We start from the raw sequence: 27,955 nt of genomic DNA, 5'->3' as shown, positions 1-27,955 counted from the left end.
CATACCTGAACAAAGGAAAGATATGCAATAAGCACATAAAAAGAAAATACATTGACAATTACAAACCTCGCTTTTGCAATTGATCACGTGGTCGTAATTGATAAGTAGAACTACCTTCTACTACTATCAATTCTGTGTTACCTTTGCTCTCAGCAAGCACCTCAGCTGGTTGCAGTTTTTTTGCCTGGTGGAGTGAACCAGGCCTTCATTCCTGAGGGGTCTGGGTCATTATAAGTCCTGTCAGGATTGGGTTGCTATAATTTACCATTTACTTTAATTACAGGGCATCGTAACACTAAGAGTCAGCCTATGGGACCTCCTGGATTCCAGACATATTCTTCTTTACCTCCATTATGTAGTACCAGTCCAATTTCTCCTTGGTAATCAGGATCAATCACAACACTTAGTACAGTTACACCCCTTCCTGACCTGTTGATCCAAAGGCCTGAGAAGCCCAAAGTGGCCAGGGGACATTATAAGCTGCCAGTTCAGTGAAATCCATGCTGTGTTTCCAGGTGGGAGAGTTCCTTCCCTCGGGACCAGGACTTCCAGGCCTGAGGAACACAGGGTTGCTGGGACAGGAAGCAAAAGTGCTGCAAGTGGATCACTAGGAATAATAGTGAGTGGTGCCATTCCAGCTTCCACCATTTGGTTCCTGGACCCATGAATTCTGGATATTGGAGACACAGCACCATATATTGACCGCTGGTTTAGAACATGTACTAAGATTGACTTAGTACATTAATATCTTACTTGATCTATTAAGATATATATTATTCTGGCAGACCTGTGATTTACATTGTCAGTGAACATTATTATAAATTTTGCCTGATGACCAACCCCATTGTTTGTGTAATAGCTTCCAGTCATGTAAAGATTAATTCTGTACAGGTAAATAACTCAGTTATTGTAATGTGCAGCTAGGCTATACTGGTCCAATATCCATCCCTCAAGAATGTCTTAAAAATTGGTATTAGGCTCTAATCAATGACACTATTAATGGAAGAGTCTTAAGCTCCAAGGTTATGATTAATAAGATTCTCCACCATTAATTCACAAAGATGTCTCTAAGGCGAACCAAAGGCAGATTAAAAAAACAATGTCATTCCTCTTCAATTCTTATTTCCTAGCATAGTAAATCATATGACTGCATGATTCAAAATGGCCTGTGCAAATCCATTTTTAATGACTTCTAATTTTCCAAGACTCATATTTTGTATATACCACATCATGATTAATGGATGTTTCAATGGTGTCTTCTCAGTTTGAGTTATGCCATATTACCCAAGGAAGGTCATGAAAAGACTTGCTTCATCTCAATCAGTGGTTCTCAACCTTCCTAATGTCGTGACCCTTAAAACAGTCCCTGATGTTGTGCTGACCCACCCCAACCATAAAATGAATTTCATTGCTACTTCATGACTGTAATTTTGCTAGTTATGAATTGGGCAACCCTTGTGAAAGGGTGGTTCAATCCCCGTGAAAGGGTCACTCAACCCCCAAAGGGGTCATGACCCACAGGTTGAGAACTGCTGACAAGATCATTAAGGTCAACTCTACTTAGAATATTGGAAGTGACCTGTAAGAAGAATAAACCATATCCAACTTGGAGGAAGAACAGCCAGAATACTCCTAAGACGTGAGGATGGTAAGCCTTAGTCTCACGTATTTAGACATGTCATCAGGAGAGTCCTGTTACTGGAAAAGGTTATCACACTAGGTAAAATGGAGGATCATTGAAAAAGAGGAAGGTCCTGCATAACAGTGGCTGTCACATGGGCTCAAACACAAGGGCAGGGTGACTATGAGTTGGCGCCAACTTGAGGATCTCTGAGGACCTATCTTTTGAGGTGGCAACTCTTCCCTCATCCTAGTTTGAGTGTCGTCCTACCTGAGGGATCATCTTCTGGCACTGCATCAGATGATGATCTGCTGCTATTCATATTGTTTTCAGTAGCTAATGTTTCAGAGGCGGTCTGCCTCTCAACCTTAGTCTGTGTGAGTCTGAAAACTCTGAAGCCTGACTACCATGTTTGGGATTTGAAAAAGCAGCTGGCATAGTTTCCAGCATGACACAGACCACCACATTCTGACCAACTGACAGATGAACAGTGACATCCACTCTGATTGTGTATAGACCCAAAAGACTTGAAAGCAGATCCTCATAGAGGGATGGGGATACCATTGTTCATTGCAGAAATGTCAGCAATAACCAAACAGCTCCAATAAATGTTCATCAACAGATGAACATACAAACAAAATGTAAATACAAGTACTGCTGTGCCAGTAGAAGAAATGAAATCTGGATACAATAAGGGCAGAGCTTGAAGACATGCTGAATGAAACAAGCCAATCACAAAAGGACACATATTGTATGACTTCACGTATATAAAAAGACAAGAAAAGGCAAATGTTTAGATATCAAAGTTTATTAATAGTTACTAGGGTCAGGATAGAGAAAGTGGGGGGTGGAGGGAAGGGGTGATGGAAAAACTACATGGATCATGGAATGTTAGCTTGCAAGCAGATTCTTGTAATTGCTGTCAATAGGCTAAAACCTGGAAATAATAAACAGGCAAACGTTGTGTGATGCAGATACAAGGGGGCTTCAAGAAGTTGGTGGGAAACTTCCATTATTTTCAATTTTATTTGCAGTCATCGCTGGGGCTAATTTTTGCTGCTGATTTGTTTGCTGGCCTGTTCTTGCACCTGCCTGACCAGGACCAAGGCCTTCCTGAAAGCTGGAATGACATGGTCCACTGGGGTGACCAGTGTTCCCCAGGCCCCATACTCACTCAAAGCAGAGCTGCCAACACCTGTAGTTGCCCAGGAGCCAGCAAAGGCCCCCCACACTCCCTATCCCCAAAAATCCACACCCCCTTGCAGCCAGCCCCACCTTGCAGGAATGCGAGGTAATTGGGAAGCATGGCTATGGTAGGATCTTCTTTGTTCTCAATTTTCTCCAGATCACAGTCCGGGTGCTTCGTCATTTGGGAAAGCTTGCTGCAACATGGAGGGAAAAGACCCAGCCAGTCAACTTAGCAAGCTATTCCTGGGGCCCTTGCTCTGGTAAGCAACACAAATGCCTGCATAAGATGCCCACATCCTGCCTCCTGATCCACATCCTGGTCTCCAAGCTGGACTCCATCATCTTCCCCACCCTAAAACTGTCCCCTCGGTCCGATCTGTTCCAATGACCACATCACAAAGTTGAGTGTCAGCTTCATTCTTTCACCTTATATGCTACCAAATCCTGCCAGCACCTCCCACCATCTGCCCCCACCCCAAAATGGCCCCAGTATCTCCCATCAGCCCCCACTCCTTTCCCTTGGCCATGGCCACACCACATTCTTGAACTATCCCAACAACCTCTTACCTGCTCTGGCTGCATCCACACCTGCACCTTCTCCACGTGCCTGCACCAGGCTCCACACTGAAGCCCCAGTGACGTACCTAATATTGCCCTGACCACGTCACTGCTCCACTCAACTCCCTACAAAGGTTCTCTTTCCTCATCAGGAAGCCTGATATGAGTTATTGGAGCCCGGTTAGCACCAGGACCTGGCTGGCCTGTGTACAGCTCCTTCTTCTTGTCCTTTCAAATGCCTGTGCCCCTGAGGCATTTGAAAGGGAGGACAGGCCCCAGCAATGTTCCTGCACCTTCATCCTCAGCTGTAGGGCCCCATGACCTTGATTTCCACTCAGCCCAGCATCATTAGGATGTGTGTGCACACCTCTGGGTCTCTCGGAAGCACAGATCACAGCAGTAGCCACAGACTGCACGCCAGACCTGCACTGAGTCACTTAACCCTCAATGCAAACATCAGGCTCACGTTAAAGACCAACCACTAGAGGCCCAAGGAGGCTCAAAGACTTTCCCAAGGAAATCAGCTAATGAATAGAAGACTAGAATTTGATCTGTAGCTGTAGAATTCTCACTGTAGGGACCTGTCAGCCTACACAGACATGTTGGAGGGCTTTGGTCTCTACACAGGAGCTGGCATCTTGAAAGTACAGTGTGAACCTTCACGGAATGAACAAGAGCATGTCTCTGTACATGAATCACCCTCCAGACTCAGGCAGGGACTGGAGCAGAACTTCCCCCTGGCCAGGGGCCTGTAGGGATTCCCATGTGGCTTGGCTTTCCTAGACCCGCTAGATTGGGAGGTGGAGAATTAAGACTACAGTAAAGAGCAGGCATCCTGGTAGTCTGGTGGGTTGCATGCTGGGCTTCTAACCAAAGAGCCATCAGCTGGAAACCACTGGCTGGAAAAAGATGAAGCTTTCTACTCCTTTGAAGAGTTACAGTCTGGGAAACCCTCAGAGGCAGTTTTACGCTGTCCATAGGGTCCCTGGGTCAGAATCGCTGGCAGTGAGTTTGGAGGGGAGTGCTGCCTCTTGTCATGTGAGCACGTATTCAGGGAGTGGTGTGGGGCACCAGGGCCAGTCCCTCAGTCTCTCACTGGCAGAGCCACGCTGCACCTGGATGATTTCCTTGAGCAACTCTATGGCCTCCCAGATCTGGGCCATGGCTTTGTTAAAGCTGGAACTTTTTCTAAAACCGCTTATTCAAAAACCAAACCCAAAAGAAGCCCCCAAACCAAGCAACACACTCAGGGAATTTTTATTAAAATAGAGATAAAATTACTCCAGGAGGGAATACACAGTTAAAATGGAGTCTGCATACATCTAAACATAGGACAAGCTACCAGAAACTTCTTCAGAGGCAACAGAAACGGAAATTTCCCTGTAGGCAATAAGCAGGAGCAGCTCCCACACTCCCCCACACTAACAAATTTGCAGAAATATGGATCCAGTTCAACTGCCTGGATGTCTTTTACTGGCTACTTTCTCTGCATGAAAAGCAATTAATTATTGAGGGCAATTTTCCCCTGTTCCTCTTAAAGAAACCTTCTCTCCAGCTGGCTGTCCTCCACGAGGAACGTTTTCCTCCAGCTTCTTTCTACTGCTAAACACAAACAAACGGTTTGGTAAAAATTAAAGAAACAACAGGCACAATTTTTGAAGACTGGATGTGGGACCGGGAGAGCTTCCTTACTGGAGGGATCTTGCTCTTCTATGGAGACCTATACACTTTCCCAAAGAAAGACTAGCCTTCACTTTGGCTGAGTTCCTGCTCACTGAACCCCATCTTTGTACAGCTGTGCCCATCTCTTTCTCCTTTCACTTGCCACCTTCCAGACTGTTGACTGATAGCAACCAAACTGGGTCACCTCCCTTGAGGCCCCCAGTCCTGGAAGGAATTAGCCCAGCAACCTGGGAATGCCAATCATGTCTCAATGCGCGGTGGGTGTGCTGGAATATCACTTCAACACCCTCAAGGCTGGGTGTACTCGCCGCAGACACCCTACTGGCTGGCAAGGAGCCAGGGTGTTTCCAGACCGGGTTCTCCCCCCAACCCGCTCCTTGAGAAAGTTACTGCACAGATGACAACACTGGGCAAACCTCAGGAGGAAGCCCTAACGTTCTGTGCACCAGCTGCAGCCACTCGCTTCCTGAATAACGTTCAGGAATACGTAGCGAGAGAAGAAAGGGACCCGGGGCTCACCTTTGAGCTGAAGATGTTCCAGGAGTCTCGGGGAGGAGGCACCGCTGTATGGAGACAATGTAGGGGGGCTAGGAGAGACCTGCAAAGCGACTAATCGGGAACACTGACGCCCCAAACCAGTCTGGGATCCCCCTTTCTCAAACAGGGATTCTCACAAGGAATCCCAACTAATCCCCAAACAGGGGGATGGGACCAGTCTCTCGGACAGCCCCCAGCCAGGCTGCTGTGTGCAGCAGGGTCACCCCAACTGGTCACCAACGCAACCCCAACGTGGGCGCGCTGACTACACAGAGCTCAGGATGCAGGCGCTTCTCTGGCTCCATACTCCGTGCACAGCAAGTAGGTTCCGTGCACAGCAAGTAGTTACCGAGCTATGACCCTCACTTCCGGCTAGGACACCGCCACTTCCGCCCTGTTGCAGCGTGACCCAGAATAGGAGAAGCATAGTCATGGGTGTGATTGGGAAACACATAAGTGAAAATTCAGGCAGGACTTAGACTTCATTAAGTATAGCTATTCAGGAAAATACGGATGTGGCAGAAATTAATATGGATGTGGCAGACATCAAAAACAGTAGTTCTTAAATTCCCACCAACATATTTGAAAGTTTGTTCTTAATAACACTGACCATACAGGAATGAATTCAGATGAATTGGAAATAATGCAATATATAGGTCTTAGTGGGGGGGGGGACCCACCAGATTCTTATCCTGACAAACGGCTAGATTATTATCAGATGTATGATCAAAGTCACATACCCCATACAGCACTGAGGTAAAAGCACCAACCTGTCTGTGACATTGAGTATCCACATGGTAAAAGGTGACACCTGAGTCACTGTGATAGTGGGTCAAGATGTCATTCTCTTACAACCAGAATCTCACAGCTGTGCTCAGGGCCACATAAAACAATTAACAATACACTTCTACCATATCGACACAGTTGTATACAAAACAAACTGAATATGTTCTTCAGCTCTTGGATACTCCAGTACATTTTAACTTCCATATGGTGCTTCTACATGTCTGAGACTGAGAAAATCAACCACTACATCACCTGTCTAGTTTTGGACTATTGTCTATAAGGACACTACTTGCTGTGGTAAAGATGAAACATGTTCTATAAAATGTAAAAAACAAAAGCCCAAGGAGCTGTTACTCTGCTCTCTATGGTTCTATGAGTCAGAATTCACACAACAGCTCTGACTTTATTCTTTTAAATGCATTTTCTTATTCCATATAAGTAAAACCTTAGAGTTTTGTGTATTTGCAAACCGGAGGGAAAAACAAGAGATACATCACTTCAACCATGGTGCTTGGCAAAGTATAGGGGCAGCAAACAAGAGGAAACTTTTTAGATTGATAAAGGTGAGACAACGGGCTCAAATATAAGAACAATTATGAGGATGGTTTAAGGCAAGCCAGTGTTTCTCCCTGTGGTAATAGGGTCACTATGATTTGGAACTAACTTAGTGACACCTAACAACAACCTCTCTTGTACAGGGACTGTATGTACAATAAGTACTGAAATGTTAGAGTGTTTCTTTTTTAAATAAGCAGTAAAGTAATAATCATTCCAGAATCTTGTTGAAAATATATAATCATGTTGGTTTTTTTTAAGGGTAGAATTAATATTTTATTTTCATTTACAATCAGATGGTAATTGATTGTTCCTTTTTTAAATACAAAAAGATTTACACAGCTGATGGCTAGTTACATTTTCAGGAAGCATAATTAACTCATTCATGGTAGCTTCAAGTTTTTCCTTATTAGCACCAGAAAATTCACCCACCTTTATACAACTGAAATGCTGGCATACATTTGACTTCGCACTCAGAAGCGACGTCCTAGCAGTCATCCTCATCAACTTCAAGGCAGGCCGCATTGCCAGACTTTGCACACAGGGAATGACAGAAAGGCCCCCACTATGAGGCTGAGAAGTGAATCACACCAAGCTTCTCTCCAGCACTGTTCAGCGCAGCCTGAGAATCCTCCTTGCTATCACTCTGCTTCACCATTTTGACCACTGGGCTTTGTTGAGTGACCGGGGTCACAAGAGGAACAAAACAGGACAAGGCACTGGACTGAGCTTCACATATATATCTTAATAGAGAATACATGCTGATGATTATCAGACAATATCTACAAGATACAAATTATTATGAGAGGCAGAGGGTTGCATGAAAAAATCTCAAATTCCCTTAGGATATTTTTCCAACCTTGGGCCTCTACTCAAGCACTCCCTCAATGCATGAATAATTTCTTTAATTAAATTAGAACTCTGCGATGCTCACCCTCCCGACACAACTGCTGAAGCCAAAGCAGGTGAACAAGCAAATGTGGTGAAGAAAGCTGATGGTCCCCAGCTATCAAAAGAGATAGTGTCTGGGGTCTTAAAGGCTTACAGATAAACAAGCGGCCATCTAGCTCAGAAGCAACAAAGCCCACATGGTAGAACACACCAGGCTGTGTGATCACATGGTCCTGAAGGGATCAGTTATCAGGCATCAAAGAACAAAAAAATCATATCATTGGCTGCACACCTCCATGATATGATCGCCGAAGACAAACGGGTGCATGAGCAAATGTGGCGAAGAAAGCTGATGGTGCCAGGCTATCAAAAGAGATAGTGTCTGGGGTCTTAAAGGCTTGAAGGTGAACAAGTGGCCATCTTGCTCAGAAGCAACAAATTCCACATGGAAGAAGCACACCAGCCAGTGCGATCACGAGGTGCCAAAGGGACCAGGTATAAGGCATCATACAAAAAAAAATATGTATACCTGCAAGATGAAACAATAGTGAAGGACAAAATTCAATACATGTCGATTTCTACAAGAAACCTTATTTATTATTTTAACGCATGAGAAACTTTAAAAGAACATTTTATGACTATAGAGAATATGGGGTAAAATTATAAAATGGACTCTAGAATGTGTTACACAGGTGTTTTAACAATAAAGGAACATATTTGATGATTACATAACTCTATTGGTTTAGGAGAGTAATTAGATCATACATCAGAGCAGTTTATCTTTACATTTGTGGAAATGGGATCGATTGAGTTAGAGAGCGCCTATCTCTGACTTTGAGTTCATATTTCAACTTCACTAAGTGGGATTATTACCAGGGATACAATAATGTAACCGACCACATAAATAGGACAAATAATATGATATGGTGAAGACCCATATCATATTAATAGATGCATAAAAGGCATTTGACAACATCTACCACCTATTCCTGATAAAAACCCTCAATAACATAAAAATAGAAAGGAGAGACCTCAACACATGAAATATATTAAAGGAAACACATTCTGTGTAGGACAATTAGTTGACTGGAACGTGCTCAAAATAGACACTTGTTCACATAGAAAGGTTTCATAAAAAGAGAAATACAGAACCCACAGATTGGGGGGAAATAAATTTTAGCGGTGAGGAGAGGGAGAGAGCAGGGGAGAAGAAGACAAATGGAAAACTGGCATTTTCAGGAATTCCCATCTTGATGCTCACCTGATCATACACAGGGAGCAGAGCCTGAAATCAGTGTCTGAGTTTCAGAGGCGTCCAGGTGAAAAGCAGGAGAGACGTGGTCAGGTGGAGCAGATGGCAGCAGATGCTGTCAACTGTGTGTCTCTGTGGCCCTAGGTGCTGGGGTGTCTCTTGGGGAAATTCCCACTTGGGAAGCATGCCTTCTACCCACCACTTTTCTTTTTTTTTCTTCCACCACTTTTCTTTCAGTTGGTCTTTGAGCCTGGGCTTGTGTGGTGTTGTGATTCAAATGCAAACGCTTTTCAAATGCAAGCAGGGCCATCCAAAGTGATCAGGTTTCAGCAGGGCTTCCAGACTAAGAAGAAACTACTAAGAATGAATTCTTTGCCATTCCAGGCCCAGAACCTCACCTGCAGGCCCCTCCCTCCACGACACCCTCATTATCTCCAGGCCCCGCCCTTTTGCGCAGACACCACCCCACCACCTCCCCAGGTGATACAATTTCCTGCTGAACCCACTTCCTCTGAGTGAGAAGGATCCGAGAGGAGAGGGCGACCCACGAGTTTCTGCAGGTGAGTGAGTTTCTGTGCTGACCCCAGGCGCGGAATCCCCCGCAGGCCTGGAGTCCCCAGCTGTGTCTGGGTTCCCGTGGACGTTACACTTCCTGCACCCTGTCCGACAGCGTTCCATGTCGCCGCGACGCCCTGGGGACATTTCCAGTTAAATCCTTCTTGAATTGGTTGCAGGCTTCTGCCTTCGGGCTCGGGAATACTCTGGTGGCTTTTCCTGCTCAGAGCTCCTCCTGCATCCTCACCCCTCCCTCCAGAAAGTCGCGATTGCGGGTGAGTTTTTTTCCTAGGGCCTGTCCCTTCGTGTCAGGTCGTGGGCAGTAGAGCATGGGGACCCCAGAGTGGCCTTTACTGAAAGCAGAGGCCAGCCTTGCAGTCATCGGGCCACCCCACTGCCGACCGAGGTCTGTATTAGAGCTTAACTTCTCAGCACCTTGTTTTGCAAAAGGGTACCAGAGCAGTGACAGCTCCAAATCCCCACACAGATTAGGTCCTTGCATAGATTGCAGAGCCCCACATGGAGTGAGCCTCCATTGAATGGTTTCTGCCCAGGAACCAAGGTAGTAGGTAATCTGGTCCTCAGGCTTTGCAGGGTGGCTTAGCTTCAACTCTGCAGGCAGCCCATGGAGAAGCAGTCTCTCTTGGAGGTTTGCCTGAGTGTGTGTCCTTGATAGAGGTCACCAAACTGGAGACAGTCCTTCCAGGAGACTCCTAGGCAGGAGCCATGTCCTATCAGCCTTGCCCTGACTGCATTGGTCAGGAGGCCCTGGACCCATCTTGTAAGCCCGCTATCTAAGGATGGAATGTCTGCCATTGAGATGCATGCTTTTGTGGGTTTCCTTTGCCCTGCCCGTCCCCCACTCCCTCTTTAGCTCACATCTCAGTTGTGAACCTTGGAAGCCATTTCCACCTCCTGTTGGTGGCTTCCTTCATTCAGGTGATGTGTTTGTGTCCTTGTGCTGTCTTTGCCTCATAAGATTTAATAGATGTTCTCTTTAAACTATGTTTAAAACAGGGTCTCCTTTTTACTCTACTGCATGTTCTTAACCGTTTCTGCCCATCAAAAGCTAGTTTGTGCTCTGATTTAGAGCAAAAGGAACTCCAATCTCAAATATAATTTATGGAGAACATTTATTAAGTCTTAAAAGAGATGAAGAGAATCCAAAGACGCAGGAGATCATAGTGCAGTTCAGGGAAACAGTCAAGTCGAGAATCTAATGAAATAAGATTGCAACAGAGGAAACGGTCACACGTTTCTCATTGGAGGAGCTTCAATACAGCATTGTTATCAATGGGAATACAGAAGCAGGGACAGGACCGTAACTGAGCCACCTTCATTGCCAGATAGAGCATTTTACAAGATTGTTCCAAGTCCTTCTGACCCAGGCAGTCAGGGCTCAAGTGCTAAGGCATGGCTCCAGACTATAGGACCCCCTGCATTGCCTGGAGATAGGTGGATGGTGTCCACTTTCCAAGTTCTGCTGCCTCTGGGCCAATTTAATCTATTTCCTTGCTTGATGATCAGAAAGAATTCAATGGAGGCTTAATCTACAGCCATCTATCCTATAGCCCTTTACTCACCTGAGTGCTAAGACTTTAATCTCTAATACAGCTCCTGAGATTTGTGTCTGCGGATGCTGGACTTTTCCACTTGGAGTGTGAAGAGTCCCAGAGGGGGATGTTTCCCCTAATAAGCCTCACCTCAGAGATTGGTTGCATTGATGGCTCATCTCTCTTTAAACTGCGCTCTTCCCCCCCTGCCGCCGCCCTCTTATGATCTTTCTTGGCTTTTAGAGCTTGCGGGCCCAGATTTAATATCCACTCATATTTTTAATAGGAAATTTTGGCTTCCTTTTACATCCTTTTGATTTGCAGGACCCAGCAATTATTTTACTTACTTATTTTCAAGTCATTTTATGTATTAATCTGGAGAAATAATAGGTCTTCCCCTGTAGTGTTTCAGTTTTGAAAATCCACAGGGCACTTCTACTCTGTTCTGAGGGTCACTGTGAGCCAGAATTGATGTAAGTTAGTGGCACATGCGGTCAAGGTCAGCACTTTTTGGTAATTTCAGTTATTTTATTTTCACAGTCACATAGAATTGAAATCTATCATTTATCCTACTGTATACAGAAAGCGTTTTGAATTATCCTGATGTTTATTAATTAACCAGATGAATTTAGCTTCTGTATTTTCCAGCTAATGCTTAATTGAGTTGGTCCCCATCCTCCCCAACCCCCTCTCCACACATGATTTATTTTGAAATCATTAATGGTGGACATACCTCCACATCCTAATGGCTGCATACTGTGACTGAACGACCCTAAGTCTCATTTGCTAACCTGCTGACACTGGACTCTCTTTATTTCCATTGTTTAAGCTTGTTATTTCTGCATTGGTCCCCAGAACCACCAGATTCAAAATGTTAGTGGGCTGCTGCCCATGCCCATGTTGGATACCAACAGGAAGTTCCCTAGCTGCTCCATCCCCCTTAGTCAGCGTGTACAGTTGTGATCGGAGGAGAAAAGTATTCCCACCCGTTCGTGGTTTCTTGCTGTATAAACCAGAGTTCGAGTAGTGCGCTTGGGGCCCGATGGATTGAGTGCCAGCTGTTTCCTGGCGGCCAGCTCCAGTGAAGCTTTGCATTTGATCCTTTTCCGTGTGGCCCTGATTAATCTTCAGACCTGGATATAACAGTTTCTTGGAACCGAATTCTAAGTGTGTAATTCTTTTTATCCTTTTGATTTACTTTTTTCATATGTTAACTCTTTCTTCAATTTGTTTGCATTTGCTGTTCAAGAACTGAGTCCTACTAATAGCTCCTCCTTTGAAAACTTGTGTCATGATTATTTCTAATACAAGGCAACCTCCAGATATATAACTCTTAAATATAGTAAGGTAACATATTATTTGAAATAAGGTACCATTTTCTCTGTGCCCCACTGCATGGTAATGCTTGAATGTTCTAGCCTTTTATCCACGTGTTCTTGATCAGAGGCTTGTTTTGTCCACTGCGCTACAGTGGATTCTGTGAGTGATGCCACAGTACCTTACACTCCTCCTTGGGGTTTCTAGGCTATAATCATCTTTTACCAGATGGCCGCCTCATGGATCACAACTGCTTTCATTTCATGGAGCTGCCAGTCCTTTAACCACTGGAGCAGTGGGGCTTCTTCACGGACTAATTTGGAAAGGCCACGCTGACATGTTGTTCATTATAGACATGGTGATTCTTAATGGGAATTATGTTTGTTTCTGATTTCATCACATTTTCAACACAATATCCATGTGCATACATAGACATGATATACACTCATCATGTTCAATTTTCCCTTTGGTTAGGTGTCATGGAGTTAGTTCCATCTCATGGCTATGTCATGTGTTATAGAGCAGAACAGTTCCATAGTGTTTCTGGAGCATCATGTTTGTGGAAGCAGATCTGTTCTTCCACAGTAATACGGGCTGTTTACCCCATCAAGCCTCAGGGGAACTGTCTAGTGCAAGCTGTTTGTGCCACCTAGAAGCATTGATTGTCCCTAGTCCCCAAAACAAACTCATTGCCACACAGTCAATTCTGACTCATAGTGTTCCTCCATAGATATCTCATATCAAAATCTATACAGAAGCAACCAGCCTCATTTTCCTTTTGCAGATGTCCTGGTGGGGTTGAACTGCCAGCCTGCGGGGTAGCAAATGAAGCCAGAATTCATTCCCGCCCCCACCCCCACCCCTCACCCCCACCCCGCCAAGGAATGAACCAAATCAAGCATATGCCATCAAACCCACACCAACTCCTGGAGACTACTCCATGTGAGTCAGAGCACAGGGATGTTGCAGAGGGGTTTCTGTGACTGGTTTCTCAAGTGCATCACCCAGGCTTTCTTCCGTGGAGACTGAGTAGACACAAACTTCCAGCCTTTCCATGAACACCTATCCATGTTAACCATATCATGCTCAGGGACATCAAAAACTAAGCAAGACATACACGCATGCATGTACACACATGTCAGAACCTATGTAACCTGGCAATCTTTCAAAGAAGGAAAATTCAAAACTATACAATGAGGTTGAGTTTCTAACTATAGCATGAGAAACCACACAGTTGAATTTTTAAAATTTGCAGAACACAGAAAAATAAAGTCATTCTGTAAATTTTCAGCTATCAAATTTTTATGTGAATCGTATAGATACACGGTAACCTAACTGGTCTCTTTACCACAGCTAGAGACTAAAATTAATATCAGCTTTAGTAAATATTTATGAGAGATGTTATATGTAAATAGCTTAATATTCTTTCTGAATTATGGAAGATGAACAGGGATCCTAAAGATTTTTAAGATGTACAATATTTGAGGAATTAAAAAAGATTTATTACATTATTCTATTTAGCATAATATTGCACTGTTTTGCATAATTTATTAGGAAAAGATATGCAGTGGCTTCTAAAGGTGCATGGAAAACTTCCATTATCTTTATTCCATTTTCCCATGACCTTTTTGAAAGCCCCTTGTGCATTCATGGCAAGAAGGATTAGCTACCAATGAGCTCCTTGTATCTCAATTAGGTAATACTTGATAAATATCAGTCATTTTGCCTACCATTGGGTTCCATATGGTGACCGTATGTGGTTTCAGAGTAAAGCTATACTCGGTAAGATTTTCAATGCTAACTTCAGAAGTTGGTTGGTTTTTTCTAAGGTACTGCTACCTTGCCTTCAGTTTCTAATCTTCTGTTTGGTAGCTGAGCACTCAGTTGCTCTCACCACTCAGGGACTCCATTTAAGGACCCGCATCTTGAAGTGTGAGTGCTTGCAGGCAGAGCCCTGTGTAGCCTGATATGTCAGGAATTAGCTTCCCTTACAAATTGGTGGGCCTTTCTGGGCTGCTTTTCTTTTTCTGTAGGTCTTTCATGAGTTCCTGTAATGATACTTTATTGTATGTGGGACACGTGAACAAAGGAGCCCTTTTGTCCAGTGGGTTAAATATTGGGCTTCCGACTGCAAGGGGAGCTGTGCACACTCACCAGAAATGTGCAGAGAAGATGAGTCTGCCTGCTCCAGTAAAGATGTGCAGGCGTGGGAGTCCTACGGGGAGTTCTGCTGTGTGTGATAGCTCTGCTGTGAGTTGGACCAGATGTGGTGGCAGGGATTTATGTGTGAACAACGCCAGCCCTTGTTCTTGACCAATTATTAGTTATTTGAGGCTAAATGCAGTTTGATTCACATTTTTTGTGGACTCTTGTGAAGTGCAAAAAATAAAATATTTTTGGTGACAGTTTTGGGAATGATATATTAGTGGAGGAGAGTTTTTTTGGAACATGCTATTTTTTTTTAATCATTTACTTTGGGCTCAGACAACTCTTATCACAATCCATACATCCATCCACTGTGTCCGATGTCTCCCTTGACCCACTCTTCTGTTGTTCATCCCCCATTTGTCTTTAGTGATCTTATTGGGAAGTTGAACACACAATGGTATGAAATTTTGGAACATGCTACTTTTTTATTGATTTCAATCTTTTTGTATTTCTTCATTGAAGTCTCAATGACACACCTCTCTGACCTCCTTCATCCTTATTAAAATGTATTTGTTCAACCTGGGGTTTGACTATCCTTAAAACATAGCAAGTACATTCCTTCCTAATACCCTGTGGTCTGGTATTTTCTCCTCTAGGAACAAACTCTTTTGGACTACCCATTAGTTAATCCCATCACATCCTTCAAATCACTGTTTTCATTGAATGCAATTGATTAGACTACTAAGGGCAGATAAGGAAAACCACTTGTAAACAAAAGGGCCCCATAGGCAGGTACACAGAATGTTTTCACAGTGGAAATCAACTGAGAGAGTACCTATGTTCACCTCCCCTCTGTATTGAGGACAGATGTTTGCTCTGGGTCCTAACTAGCGTAATTAATTAGAGACATTTAAAAGGATGCTTTTCTTGTTGTTCGTTACCATCTAGTTTTCTCCAATATATTACAACACTGTGCACCCATGGTGATGTAGTGGGCTATGTGTTGGGTTGGTACCCACATGTTCAGCCATTCAAAACCACTCACTGGTTTACAGTAGATGAGGCTTTCTACTCCCTTAAAGAGTTGCAGTTTCAGAAGCGCACAGGTCCTGTTCTACTCTGCTCTCTGGGGATGCTTTGAGTCAGAATTGACTCAATGACTGTAATTTTTTTTTTAATGTACATCAGAAAGAAAACCATGCCCTGTGACCTCCGTACTCTGACTTCAACATGGTCAGCTTTTTTCTCTGAGACTGGAACGGTGACTTTGGGCTCTTCACATATTGGTCATAAACCTGAACATCCTCATTTGCATTTCTTTTAAATATTGCCTCTTTTGTTTTACTTTCTTGCTGGTGCTTCTTCATGCTCCACTTATTTTTCCAGTGTGGGAAGTTCCATGAATGCTTATTGCTAATGAGCTTTTCATTTGGTGGCTGACCATGGAGCTTCCCTCTCCGGCCCATGAAGACTTGGGTGCTCTTTGACTTCTTTGCTTGTATGTTTGAGAAACTGAAATCGAACTGAGCATTTGCAAACTCATCACAGAACCTTCCCATGTTGTTAGAATTTCCTTATCATGCCAGGGTTCTCTGGCTAGTGTTTCCTAAAGTGATCATTTTATTTCTCCTACACTAGCTCACAAAATGTAAATATGTATGTGTTAATGCTTAGGCTCCACCTCTGTTGCATTTCTCATACGAGTTATTATCATTTGACCTTGTGCTTTTGTTCTTGTTAGTTGCTGTGGAGTCATTTTCAACTCATAGCCACCTCATGTGTCCAGGGTTGAACTGTTGGTTTTGGAATGGTGTGCCCCCTCAGAACACATTGGTCTGGTTTTGTTCTGATTTGCTCAATGGTTTTTTTATTTGCTCAATCAATCTAAAAATCTCTTATATGCAAGAGCCAGTTATATGGCCCTGAGGTAAGCAGTATTGTCTGAGGGGCCTGGCTTTTCCAGAACAATGAGTTCCAGATATCTGAATTGAATAGATTGTTTTCTTCATCTCCTCTTTGTACTACACAGAAGATCTAGATCATCCCTGTAACTGATGACTGACAGAATAACAAACTCTCGGCATATGAACAGAAATGTAATTGCCAGGCATTTAGTTGTACACACATGGACCTACATACTGACCCGGTTCAACAAGTTGCCATTTGAGCAATACTGAAATTGTGATTAACGTTGGTGACTTCAGCTCTATCCCATTGGGAGCAACATCTGCTTAAAAGTGACAAACGGACTAAATGAGCCTATGTGGCCAAATCTTTTTGGAAATTGCCTCAGAATCGTGGTTGCTGGATAAATGCAGTGTTTGATCATGAACATATTGTGTGAAAGGGGCCCTAGTGGTTCACTGGTTTAATCGATGGGCTACTGGCCAGACCCTCTGTGGCTCCAGCATTCCAGGCCCATCAAGGGAGGACAAGGAGGCTGCGTGGGCCCGTGAAGATTTACAGACTTGGAGACACTAGCGAGCAGTTCCACTCCCTGTTTTATGGTCAAAATGAGTTAAAATGTACTTGACAGCAGTCCATTTGGTTCATCATGAAGGAATGGGAAGGCTTTAAAACATGGAACCCGATGCACTGCTGTGGATGAGATTTTGAAAGGCTTATTGGATCGACATAAGCTTACATTGTTGTAGCAGAATTTTGGAGTGACTGTGACAGCTCATGTGACTTTATGTCATAGCTAGTTGGCCATGCTGTGAAATCTTAGCATAAAGTGCAACCTTTTCTATGTTGTTGTTAGGGGGCTTCGTGTCCATTCCAACCCCTAAAGCCCTCTATGTAACAGCGTGACACACTGCCCTGTCCTGCACCATCCTCACATGTTCCCATGATGGAGCCATTGCGACAGCCCCTGTGTCGATCCATGTTGGCGAAGGCCTTTCTCTTCTTTGCTTCTCTCTCCCTTACCAAGCACCATGTCCTTCTCCAGGTACTGGTGTCTCCTCAAAAAATGTGGGAACAAAAGGATGACAAGTCATGGAGGCCAGTCCCACAGCTGAGAGAATGCTAGTGGTCATCATGTTCAGCTAGTCGACCTTCCATGAGCTGCAAATGTGAACAAATCTTTAAAAATCTAAAATGTGAAAAACATCTCAAAACCTGGTGTAAAAGTACTAGGATCCTAACACAGTTTAACAGTCAAATGCACTGAAGTTCATTCAAATTATAAGAAAATTGGAATCTAACTACATCTTCCCAATCAGCAAACAGGACATGCTATTATGATACTGAACATATTGTGCTCTTTTTTCAATATATCCTATGAGCTTAGTGTATATTTATGTAAGTATCCAGTATTCTTTTAGGGGAGCAGTCCATAATAATTACGTGACAGTAACTTTGTCTCAGAGTGGGAAAATTTTCAAGATATCTACATATATTCTTCTTTTAAAAAATTCTTTTATTAGGGGTTCATTACAACTCTTATCACAATTTATACATACATCAATTGTGTAAAGCACATTTGTACATTCATTGCCCTCATAAATCTCAAAGCATTTACACTCCACTTAAGCCCCTGACATCAGCTCCTCATTTTTCCCTCTCCCTTCTCACTACCCCCTCCCTCATGAACCCTTGAGAATTTATAAATTATTATTTTATCATATCTTATACTGTCCAAAATGTCCCTTCAGCTAAAGAGAAAAAAACAAATTCTGCAGTGTTTCCTAGTTGTTATCTTGCTTTCACCTTGTGTTTCATGTTCTGATAAATATTCTGATTGGTCCTGTGCAAGGTGGTGAATTGCTTTTTTTAAAAAAAACATTTTATTAGGGGCTCATACAACTCTTGTCACAATCCATACTTATACATACATCAATTATATAAAGCACATCTGGACATTCTTTGCCCTAATTCTTTTTTTTTTTTTTTACATTGTATTAGGGGCTCATACAACTCTTATTACAGTCCACACATATACATACATCAATTATATAAAGCTCATCCATACAATCTTTGCCCTAATCAGTCTCAAAGCATTTGCTCTCCACATAAGCCCTCTGCATCAGGTCCTCTATTTTTTCCCCTCCCTCCCTTCTCCCCCCTCCCTCATGAGCCCTTGATAATCCACAGATTGTTATTTTGTCATACCTTGCCCTATCCGGAGTCTCCCTTTCCCCCCTTCTCTGCCGTCCATCTCCCAGGGAGGAGGTCACATGTGGATCCTTGTAATCAGTTTCCCTCTCTAACCCACTCACCCTCCACTCTCCCAGTATCACCCCTCACCCCTTGGTCCTGAAGGTATCGTCCACCCTGGATTCCCTGTGCCTCCAGCTCCCATATGCACCAGTGTACAACCTCTGCTCTATCCAGTCCTGCAAGGTAGAATTCGGATCATGGTAGTTGGGGGGAGGAAGCATCCGGGATCTGGGGGAAAGCTGTGTTCTTCATCGGTACTACATTGCACCCTGACTGACCCATCTCCTCTCCTAAACCCCTCTATGAGGCGATCTCCAGTGGTCGACACTTGGGCCTCGGGTCTCCGCTCTGCACTTCCCCCTTCATTCACTGTGGTATATATACATACACACACACACATACATATATATTCTTTTTTTTTTTTTGCATGATGCCTTATACCTGGTCCCTTTGGCACCTCGTGATCGCACTGGCTGGTGTGCTTCTTCCATGTGGGCTTTATTGCTTCTGAGCTAGATGGCTGCTTGTTCACCAAAGTGGTGAATTTCTATCCTCCCTCCAATGGAAGAGAGGATATGAATGTGGAATCAAGGCTTTTATTTTTGATCATTCATCTGATTTATTTGTTCTGACTGTTCTCTATTTCTGAAACAGCTAGATAGAAATATGACTGCAGTTGGTCAAAGACAAATTGTACAGAGATAAACTCATTATGCTAGAAGCATGCAGTCCTTGGGAAAACATGTAATTAGTGAGGAAGTGTGTCTAGTGCAGTGGTTCTCAACCTTTCTAATGCTGCCACCCTTTAATACAGTTTCTCATGTGTGGTCACCCCCCCCTACCATGAAATTATTTTCATTACTGTAATTTTGCTACTGTTATGAACGGGAGACCCCTGTGAGAGGGTCATTCAACCCCCATGGTGGTTGCAACCTACAAGTTCAAAACTGCTAATCTAGTGGGTGAAGTGGGTTAGCTAAACCCTGATGGAAATCCTTAGAATAAGACCCCTGTGTCTGTTTCCCAGGACTGTCATCTTCATCCTTTCACATAATGGAATGCATGATACCTTGCCGCACCAGAATCTATGGGATGTTTTAGGACACTGGCTGTTGAGGAGGCGGCTCTGAATTTCTCCAAGGAAGAATGGGCATTGCTGAACCTTTCTGAGAGGAAAGTATAGAGACATGGGATGATGGAAACTTTTAGAAACCTGGCCTCAGTAGGTATGATTATTTTCATTAAAAAAAAAAAGGTGTGTGTGTGTGTATATATATTTGTGTGTATTTCATACTCATTGATGCTACTGCAGTATGTGGGCTGAGTAATGGGAATACTCTGTTACATAAACAAGTGTAGTACTTTCCTCTCAGGGGCATGCATGTCATGTTTCCCCCATGAATATAAGGCTCTTAGTGTTATACTGATTTCTTATATCAAGTGTGACTGTATGTCGACTAAATTTCCTTACGTGTTACAAATGTGAGTGTTGACCTTTTGTGCAGAGAGGCTATGTGTGTGTTGTGCCTTGTAAGAGCTCTGTGTTTTTACAAGGTTTACATGATAGCTTTATCTATTTATTATCTCTTTATCCATTGTGTGTCAAGCACATTTCTACATGTGTTACCTCATCATTCTCAAAACATTTGCTTTCTACTTGAGCCCTTGGTATCAGCTCCTCAATTTCCCCCCTCCCTCCTCACTGGCCCTCCTTCATGAACCCTTTATAATTTATAAATTATTATTTTTTCATCTTTACACTATCTGATGTCTCCCTTCACCCACTTTTCTGTTGTCCATCCCCCTGGGAGGGGGTTTTATGTAGATCCTTGTAATCGGTTTCCCCTTTCTGCCCCACCTTCCTTTCACCATCAAGATATCACGACTCTCACCACTGGTCCTGAAGGCATCTTCTGTACCAGTGTACATCCTCTGGTCTCACTGGATTTGTAAGACAGAATTGTGATCATGATAGTGGAGGGGAGGAGGAGCATTTAGGAACTAGAGGAAAGTTGTATTTTCATTGTTTCTACACTGTACCCTGATTGCCTCGTCTCTTCCCTATGATCCTTCTGTAAGGGGCTGTCCAGTTGCTGACAGACGGGTTTTGGATCCCCAATCTTCACTCCACTTCATTTACAATATGCCCGATACTGATCCCATCGACACCTTGTAATCCATAGGTTGTGTGCTTCTTCCATGTGGGCTTTCTTGATTCTAAGCTAGATGGCCACTTGTTTACCTTCAAGCCTTTAAGATCCCATATGTTATATCTTTTGGTAGCTGGGCACCATCAATTTTCTTCACATTTGCTTTGCACACAATTGTCTTCAGCTATCCTCTTAGGAAGGTGAGCATCATGGAATGCCAGGTAATAGAACAAAGTGTTCTTGCATTGAGGGAGCACTTGAGTGGAGGCCCAATGTCCATCTGATCCCTTAATACTAAACCTACGTAGATCTATTTCCTCACTCTCATATAAATATATTTACATATGCACATGCTTGTATTTAGACTTCTGTAAATGCCCTTTGTCTCCTAGTTCTTTCCTCTATTTCCTTTTACTTTCCTCTTGTCCCACTATCATGCTCAGTCTTTAGTTCAGTAATTTCAGGGTTTCAGTAATTCTTCTCAGTTACATTGCCTTGATCAATCCCTACCAGGCATCTTACACTCTCCTTGCCACTTATTTTGTATCAGGGGAAAGGCCAGCCCCTAACACATCACAGCAGGTCAGTTGGTGCAATTGTGCAGTGATAATAAGTAAAGATTATAGTAAAGTCATAGGGAGCATGAGAGATAGAAGAGGGATTGAAATAATGGAGTTAGACACATTTCATAGTAGCATGCTCACCTCAGCCTTACTTGATGGTCCACATGGGGAGAGAAATATTTATTGCTAACCAAGGCTTTTATATCATCTGGGGATGTGCAAGCCCCCTAATTATAGGTGAAGAAATCCATCACAGGAAAGTGTTGTGCTATAGGCAATATAGTAATGGGAGTGGGGTGATGTAGGGGTTCATATGCTGTTGGAAGAGGAGGGAGTAAGGTTATGCATGTGACAAGATGGGCAGACCTGAGATTCAGCATGGCAGCCTAACTTTGGATGTCACTGAGCAGGTTTGACCTGTTCTCTGGCTCACTATAGAAATCATTATCAGTAAGGTGTACTGTAAACCCATCTTGCAGGGTCCAAATTGAAGCCTTTAGAGGGAAGTATCTCATTGTCCTTAATGGCAGGGAGTGGGCCCTATTTGTGGTGGGACTAGACAGTCCTCTGGCAGCTGACTGCCTTCAGGGGTATAATTTGACAATCATTTACCATTAATTGTGAGCAGTGTCCTAAGTCTAACATATATTTGGGGGAGATGACTTGGGAGAAACCTTTATGTTTCCCACAATTTTGGATCACTTATTGATTATTTCCTTTTCCCCAGGTTGGTTAACACCACTTTCTTTCCCCTACCTCCCCTTCTCCCATGTCATGCACCCCTCCCCAACCATGGGTCCTGTTGCTTTCTCCTCCAGATTGTTCATCCGACCTATATTATCTAGTTAGAACTGCAGATATAATATGCACACACACACACACACACACACACACACACAAAAACAGCAAAACAAAATGACAAAAGAAAACAAAACAACAGCAACAAAAAATCAATGGGAAAAAAGAGAAGAGCCTGTAAAAAGTTAGAGGTTTGTGTGTTGACCTTTAGGAGTGTTTTCCTGTGGAGTCTGATGGCGTGCCACACCCTGGCCCCTAAGTCTAATTTTGGTACTCTCTTGGGACTTCCTTGCTCTGCTCCCCTTGCTGTTCTGTTGCATGACGCCCTTAGTGTTTTGCCTGGGTGTGGTGGGGTCAGATCAGATGCAATTCCCACACTGTGTCTCCAGTGTTGTCCCCTATAGGGCTGTAGGTCAGTGGGGGGTGTCATGACTCATAGACAGGGCAGCCACAGTCCCTCTTTTTGCATTGGCTGCTCAGAGCAGGCATTTTGTCCTCAAAGCTGGGTGGGCCAGGATGTGTGCTCCACTCTCTCTTCCTCCCCCTTCATTTTCTCCCGTGTGCTCTGATCAGGCATGTCCCTTTCCCTGAGCTGTAGCTTCAGTGTTGTCCTCTGAAGTAAATTCTTCTGTGGGGAGGGGCAGCTGTCCTCTTAGTTGGGATTGGGGCTGGCCCCTCTGATACTTTTGTTGTAAATAGATTTTCACCCACCAAAATTCCACAGACCTAGAGGAACATAGGACTGGCTCAGTGTCAACAAATTGTTGATTATCTTTTCACACTTTCCTTGTGATGTGTTTTTCTCCAAGAGCAGCATGTCAAGGTACACCTTTTCGGCCTCATATGACACTAATGTTATGGGGATCTGCCTTAGGCTGGGTTCTCTAGAAAAATAAAACTATAGACACTGACATATGCATAAGAGAGAGCTTTTCATCAAGAGAACATCCCAGCCCAGTCCAACTGAAGCCCATGGGTCCAATGCTACCTAGAGCATCCATGGCTCAGTGTGTTCAAGTCCCCAAACTTCAGTGTTTGGCTGAGCATCAATCCTTTCTGCTGTCCAGCTTAATATATGTGTATCACATACATATATGTGTGTCTATATAGTCACTCTAATATTATATGTGCACACGAATGCCTTGGTTTAGTTTATTAATTCATCAGTATATGAGGACCTTCAGCACTACAGAAAACTACAGGACTCTAAATTCATGACTTTCATCACAGAATGGGTGTGAAAAAATTCCCTGTTTCAGGGTTTAATCTGAATAAGTTTGCACTTCCTTTTCTGTGAGATAAATGCTATAATTTTGATCATGCTGTATTTTCTTTTTTTATTAAATCATTTTATTGGGGCTTGTAAAACTCTCATAATCCACACATCCATCCATGGCGTCAAGTACATTAGTACATGTGTTAGCATCATCATTCTCAAAGCATTTTCCTTCTACTTGAGCCCTTGCTGTCAGCTTCTCATTTTTATTCCCCCCTCCTCATGAGCCCTTGATAATTTGTAAAGTATTATTTGTTCATCTCTTACACTGCCCGATGTCTTCCTTCACCCACTTTTCTGTTGTCGATCCCCCTGGGGAGGGAGTTATACGTAGATCATTGTGATAGGTTCCCTCTTTCTCCCCCCACCTTCCCCTTCCCCTCCTGATTAGCAATTAATAGTTAGGGAGTTAGGTACCAAGAGTTATTTCAGCGTGTTTAAATGTAGCCTACAACATTTTAACATTTATTAGCTATTCATGGCATATCGTGAATATTTTATGGATATGATAATAAAATTATGATTAAAGGAATTTTATTTCTTTTTGGAAGCCTCTTCTTCCTTAAAAAATGTTAACCTGGTAGCTCTAGTTAGAACATACAGTCAATTTTTAATATCACTGGTAACAGTGGACATTTATGGTTGACCTTTTTCTGATGTGGGGTGAAGTGTTTTCAAGTATGACATTTTGACTTTTGCTTTTTAGGAATGTATATTAGCATATTAACATATTGAACTATATCTGTTTTATGTTAGATTTGTAGAGGTATTTTTCCTTAGCATGAAAAGTCTTTGACTTTGTTTAGTATGTTTTATGTATCTATTTAGATTATTAATTCTTTTTACATTAATTGGTATGTTTCTTTTTTTAAACGTTTTATTAGGGGCTCATACAACTCTTATCACAATCCATACATATACATACATCAATTGTATAAAGCACATCCATACATTCCCTGCCCCAATCATTCTCAAAGCATTTGCTCTCCACTTAAGCCCTTTGCATCAGGCCCTCTTTTTTTTCCCCCTCCCTCCCCACTCCGCCCTCCCTCATGTGCCTTGGTAATTTATACATAGTTATTTTGTCATATCTTGTCCTATCTGGAGTCTCCCTTCCCCCCCCTTCTCTCCTGTCCCTCTCTCAGGGAGGAGGTCACATGTGGATCCTTGTAATCAGTTCCCCCTTTCCAACCCACTCACCCTACACACTCCCAGCATCGCCCCTCAATTGGTATGTTACAGTGCTCATTTTCTTACGTTAAATCAACTCTAGGATAGATTCTAATTAATTATCGTATGCAATTATTTTAATGTGTTTTCTGACTATTCCCAATGTTTTCAAAAACGTTTTCATGTAGATCCATTATCAATACTGCTCTACATTTTTCTTGAAATATCATTATCTGACCTTGTTAACAGTTATTACTGGTCTCATAGAAAATATTAGTAAGGTTACTCTGATAATCATTGTTATGTTTCACCCAATAACGTGAACTTAGACAAAAAGAATAAAGTGTCTATTCATATTGCGTCAATACTCTGCTGTCTAGCTGCCAGAATCTTCAACTTTAATCTGTCTTACAGTTAGCCATGAAATTTCTCATGGAATTGAATTGTTATTCAGTTGATTGTAAACTTTCTGAACATCCTGAAACCCACTCAACTCTCATAGATCACTTGCTCTGGCTGGATCCTCTGGCCTTGCAGCTGACCCCTCAGTGTCGAGTGATAAATGATTTACACCCCTCTTGACGGACAAATCGTCACTCACACCTGAGACTATGGATGGAACATCCTTGAACCTAAGCCAATAAGCCCACTACTACAGTGTGTGTTGTTTGCCATCAGTCAGCATTACCTAGAAAGCTTGGAATCCAAAATTTAGGTGAAGATGACAAAATGGTTGATCAGTCATCTCTTTTCGGGATCCATCTTGCACTTTTAAGCTTCTTCCCTCACCTTGGCTCTTGCCATGACCCATCTACCTGCCCCTTGCCATTCTGTGACTGTAGGCTACAGTCTTTCACAAAGGCTTTAAAATCAGGCATCTGTAAACACAAGAGCTTAAGAGAGTAGCAAATAAGGTTTCCCTTGGCTTTTTTTCGTGTTTAGAATATCTCTGTCTTGTCCAAGGTACCTCTAGGATGTCCTATTGGTGTCCCCCGTCTCTTGTTGTCCACCTCTAAAACAAGTTTCTCTACTTACCTCACTGTTGTGCATAAATGGACTACCCAACCATAGGCTCTTCACACACAATAGATATGTTGTAAAGAGTACCAGGATGCAAGGGGATTGGAGCAGGTCAAATTTGGGGTTACACTTGGCTGGAGTGGCATATATGACCATGATTTAGCTTGCTCACTTTAGCCAAATATGTCAAGGGTTATGGTCTGAGGTACAGTAGAGGCTAGTAAAGAACATTCTTCATAAAATATTCCGTTCTTCAGTTAGATTCCTGGTGAAAAGAAGATATTTACCTTTAATGGAGCTTGAGAAATTTGAGGCCTTAAATATTTCCACTTTATTCTAAAAATAAATATTATATATATTAGTTGTGGATCCAAAGTTGATAATGATATTTGGGAAATTAGTAAAATTGCTCTGCAAAGATAGAGTGGACTCTTTTTTAATGCAAACCCCCAGCTTTGAGCATAATTTTGATCCCAGGTGGTGGGGCTGGTCACTATTTAGCACAAAAAGTACAGGCCAAGAACATGATATGCCTTTTTCAACATTGCCTCCTCTTCTGTTTCAGTACAAAATTTGCCACAAAGAAATACAGTCCAGTCTAGGGAGCTAGAAATCTGGTACTAGTGTCTTGCACATTGAAGCATGACAAGGAAGGATTTCAACTTCTGACTGGGTCGTGACCCAAATCCCTTCATCTGACTCCAAGCTGGGTGAGCATTCCTGGGGTTCCTGGGGTCAGTACTGGGCAGAGGAGTTTGAGGGGAAGCAGGAGGGATCTGAGCTTTCTGGTGTCTGAACCCAGGAAACACCAGTGTACACTAAACCAGGCTGCCCCATTGGTCAGGGTCCGAGCAATTTGTGCATCTCCCTGAATGATAGAATTTGCTGGTTATGTAACCATTTATAATTGTATTAGAACTTAAATTGTGAGCACTCCAATTTGCAAAAGGTGGGTGGCATAGTGGTTACAGATTGGACTGCTAACTGCAAGGTCAGCCATTCAGAATTACAAGTCACGCCTGAGGAGGAAAACAAGGTTTCCAATTTTGTAAAAAGGTATAGTCTCAGAAATCCACAAGGGGTCATTCTACCTCCCTTTAAAGGGTCACTGTAACCAGAATCCACTCTGTGGCACTGAGTTGGGTTTAAGGTTTGCGTTGCTGATGACAGTGACAACTCTGTCCGTTTGCTGCCTCCCCAGTTTGATTAAGCCTCCATTGAATTCCTTTTGATCATTAACCAAGAATGTAGATCATCTTCCCCTTGGGGAGAATGCCTTTACAAAATAGATTGCTTGCACTCCTCTCCATCCAGCCCCCTCTAAGGGACTGCCTAGATGTATCCTTGATGGAGCTCACCTTACTGAGGACAGCACAGGGGCCATTGTCATTAGTCCCGCCTTGACTGCCTCAGTTTGAAGGCCCTGGACCAATCTTAAGTCTTTCTATCTAATAATGTGCATGTCCCAATTATGGTCCCATTCCTGCTGCTGCAGTCCCACCTGTATCTGATGTATTGCTTTGCCACCAATCATGATCTGTGACATGGCCTTTTGTTCTGTGTCCTATTTATCCAGGGTCCCAACTCTGAATCCTTAGTTGCATTTGAACTGCTAATGGCCTCCCTTATCCATATGATGTGTGTGCATGTCTTTTGTTGTCTCTTAAAGTTTAATAAATGTTCTCCTTAAATTATATTTGACAAAGGAGTCACGTTTCGACCCTAACACACAATTTAGGATCATCAGCGCCTCAAGGTATAGTTCTTTGGGACAGCATCTTGACAGCCTACCTGCAGGTGAGGTCAGGCCCTACAACCCCCTGGCTTCTGTCCTAAATGTACAAACGTTACAAAGTTCTCTTGGTTCTGTGGATAAATTCTCTCTCTGCACCTTAACCTCATACCAGATACACTCAGCTCTATGTGGGTTGGCAAATCTAGTTCCCCAGATAAGTACTCAGATGTACCCCCATTTCACCTCTAACCTCCTGTCCAAAGGCACTCAGCTCTCTTGTTCTGTGGTCTGGGATTCCCACGGCTCTGTCTCAGGCTCTTGGTTCTGCTGCCACCATGTTTCTGTTGCTGCTTCTCTCCATCACTTCCTCTCTTGTGTCACAGCTGCCTGTCTGCTGGATTGAAGAGTTTCTATGCAAGAATCTGGGCTCCAAAGGCC

At 43.1% G+C, this 27,955-nt stretch overlaps 1 pseudogene; it reads right to left on the bottom strand.

Moving 5' to 3' along the window:
• Nucleotides 1–7,246: 7,246 nt before the first annotated feature.
• On the bottom strand, nucleotides 7,247–7,586 carry LOC142442216 (thioredoxin pseudogene; annotated as a pseudogene).
• Between the last annotated feature and the right edge of the window lie 20,369 nt (nucleotides 7,587–27,955).

The sequence above is a fragment of the Tenrec ecaudatus genome, chromosome 3 (assembly GCF_050624435.1).
Source record: "Tenrec ecaudatus isolate mTenEca1 chromosome 3, mTenEca1.hap1, whole genome shotgun sequence".
NCBI classification, from domain to species: Eukaryota; Metazoa; Chordata; class Mammalia; order Afrosoricida; family Tenrecidae; genus Tenrec; species Tenrec ecaudatus.
This window is presented reverse-complemented; position numbering and strand designations above follow the sequence as displayed.